Raw genomic sequence first — 3,371 nt, 5'->3', positions numbered from 1 at the left:
CGGCGCACGGATTACCTCCGCGTCAAAGATCTCGAGCTCCGTGTTGTTTTACGGCTCGGAGGTACGTACGGACCGCACAGGCGGCAGAGTCCTCGAGATACAAAATTTCTTCGTCACGTATTCACCAATTCCTTCGCTATCCGGCCTCGAAACGATCGCCGAGAGCTTGGCGCACATTTGGCCGAATGTCGGCAAGACGCCCGAAAGATCTCAAAAAGAGAACCAAAGTTCTCGTAGTAAGCGCGAAGCTAAATTCTCTCACAAAGCGTTCTAGTGCGAACGACACTTTTGTACGCACCGCAGTGCTTCGCCGAGCTCGGTTATACATACACGCCGTAACGGTACGACCAGACCGAGAGCTCGCATGCACCGTGTTGTGCACGAGTCGCCGCAGCGACGACACCTCTTACAGTACCGAACCGAGCGGCCGGGCGGTCGGCGACGCACGGTCTAACCACGGCGGTATATGGGCGCCGGCGGTGAAATTTCGACGCCGCGCGGACTTAGCCGCTNCGCCGCAGCGACGACACCTCTTACAGTACCGAACCGAGCGGCCGGGCGGTCGGCGACGCACGGTCTACGCACGGCGGTATATGGGCGCCGGCGGTGAAATTTCGACGCTGCGCGGACTTAGCTGCAGCGAAGTCCGCGAGCCTGTGTTGCTTTTACCACGTAGTTACTCCGAGCGGTCCGACCGTCGCAGTTCGCGAGCCTCGTGTTGCTTTTGAACGTAGTTACCCGAGCGGTTTGATCGGCAAAGTACGCGAGCCTCGTAGTTGCTTTACCACGTAGTTACTTCCGGAGCGGTCCGACCGTCAAAGTCCGCGAGCCTCGTGTTGCTTTCGGCTCGGAGTTACTTCCGCGCGGTCCTAGCGGCAAAGTACGCGCGAGCCTCGTGTTGCTTTCGGGTCGGAGTTACTTCCGCGCGGTCCTAGGGCGCGCAATACGCGAGCCTCGTGTTGCTTTCTGGCTTGGAGTTACTCGCGCGGTCCTAGCGGCAAAGTCGCGAGCCTCGTGTTGCTTTCGGCTCGAGTTACGCCGCGCGGTCCTAGCGGCAAAGCACGCGAGCCTCGTTGCTTCGGCTCGAGTTACTTCCGCGCGGTCCTAGCGGCGAAGTACGCGAGCCTCGTGTTGCTTTCGGCTCGAGCCTGCGCGGTCCGAGCGGCAAAGTACGCGAGCCTCGTGTTGCTTTCGGCTCGTAGTTACTTCCGCGCGGTCCTAGCGGCAAAGTACGCGAGCCTCGTGTTGCTTTCTGGCACGGAGTTACTTCCGAGCGGTCCTAGCGTCAAAGTCCGCGAGCCTGTGTTGCTTTCGGCTCGGAGTTACTACCGCGCGGTCCGATCGGCAAAGTACGCGAGCCTCGTGTTGCTTTCGGCTCGGAGTTACTTCCGCGCGGTACGATCGGCAAAGTACGCGAGCCCGTGTTGCTTTCGGCTCGGAGTTACTTCCGCGCGGTCCTAGCGGCAAAGTACGCGAGCCCGTGTTGCTTTCGGCTCGAGTTACTTCCGCGCGGTCCTAGCGGCAAAGTACGCGAGCCTCGTGTTGCTTTCGGCCGGAGTTACTCCGCGCGGTCCGATCGGCAAAGTACGCGAGCCTCGTGTTGCTTTCTGGCTCGGAGTTACTTCCGCGCGGTCCTAGCGGCAAAGTACGCGAGCCTCGTGTTGCTTTCGGCTCGGAGTTACTTCCGCGCGGTCCTAGCGGTAAAGTACGCGAGCCTCGTGTTGCTTTCGGCTCGGAGTTACCTCCGCGCGGTCCTAGCGACAAAGTACGCGAGCCTCGTGTTGCTTTCGGCTCGGAGTTACTTCCGCGCGGTCCGATCGGCAAAGTACGCGAGCCTGTGTTGCTTTCGGCTCGGAGTTACTTCCGAGCGGTCCGACCGTCAAAGTCCGCGAGCCTCGTGTTGCTTTCGGCTCGGAGTTACTTCCGCGCGGTCCTAGCGGCAAAGTACGCGAGCCCCGTGTTGCTTTCGGGTCGGAGTTACTTCCGCGCGGTCCGATCGGCAAAGTACGCGAGCCTCGTGTTGCTTTCGGCTCGGAGTTACTTCCGCGCGGTCCTAGCGGCAAAGTACGCGAGCCTCGTGTTGCTTTCGGGTCGGAGTTACTTCCGCGCGGTCCGACCGGCAAAGTACGCGAGCCTCAGGTCGCTGGATCCCGCGGCGGTCAGCAGCGCCAGTACGCTTCGTGTTGCTTTTCTCGACTGCATTATCCGCGCTTAGCGGCAAAGTACGCGAGCCTCCATCGGTTTATCGAGTTACTTCCGCGCGGTCCGATCGGCAAAGTACGCGAGCCCGTGTTGCTTTCGGCTCGGAGTTACTTCCGCGCGGTCCTAGCGGCAAAGTACGCGAGCCCGTGTTGCTTTCGGCTTGTAGCTACTCGAGCGGTTCGACAACAAAGTCCGCGAGCCCTGTGTTACTACTGCTCGGGGCTGCTTCCGAACGTTTCGCAATCAACTTTTGTTCTCCGTATTGTTTTTTTAAGCTATCTTAGCTATTTTCTCGTAAAAGTTAAATTTTCGCGTTTTGTGCTGTTTTTCGAGCTCTCTGCTGGCGATCGTCTATGTTCTTAAATCTCGTGTTATTTTCTTGAGCTCTTCGTAATTTCGGCCGACGAGCGGCTAAGTTTACGAGTTTTGTGTTGCTTTCTGCACGTAGTTACTTCCGAGCGGTCCGACCGTCAGCACGCGAGCCTCGTGTTGCTTTCGGCTCGGGGTTACTTCCGCGCGGTCCTAGCGACAAAGTACGCGAGCCTCGTGTTGCTTTCGGCTCGGAGTTACTTCCGCGCGGTCCGATCGGCAAAGTACGCGAGCCTCGTGTTGCTTTCGGCTCGGGGTTACTTCCGCGCGGTCCTAGCGGCAAAGTACGCGAGCCTCGTGTTGCTTTCGGCTCGGAGTTACTTCCGCGCGGTCCTAGCGGCAAAGTACGCGAGCCTCGTGTTGCTTTCGGCTCGTAGCTACTTTCGAGCGGTTCGGACAACAAAGTCCGCGAGCCCTGTGTTACTACTGCTCGGGGCTGCTTCCGAACGTTTCGGGCAATCAACTTTTTGTTCTCCGTATTGTGTTTTTAAGCTATCTTAGCTATTTTCTCGTAAAAGTTAAATTTTCGCGTTTTGTGCTGTTTTTTCGAGCTCTCTGCTGGCGATCGTCTATGTTCTTAAATCTCGTGTTATTTTCTTGAGCTCTTCGTAATTTCGGCCGACGAGCGGCTAAGTTTACGAGTTTTGTGTTGCATTCTGCGTAGTTACTTCGAGCGGTCCGACCGTCAAAGTACGCGAGCCTCGTGTTGCTTTCGGCTCGGAGTTACTTCCGCGCGGTCCTAGCGACAAAGTACGCGAGCCTCGTGTTGCTTTCGGCTCGGAGTTACTTCCGCGCGGTCC

Source organism: Cardiocondyla obscurior, linkage group LG21 (genome assembly GCF_019399895.1).
Source record: "Cardiocondyla obscurior isolate alpha-2009 linkage group LG21, Cobs3.1, whole genome shotgun sequence".
Lineage (NCBI taxonomy): Eukaryota > Metazoa > Arthropoda > Insecta > Hymenoptera > Formicidae > Cardiocondyla > Cardiocondyla obscurior.
The sequence above is the reverse complement of the archived record's forward strand: the minus strand, read 5'-3'. Positions refer to the sequence as shown.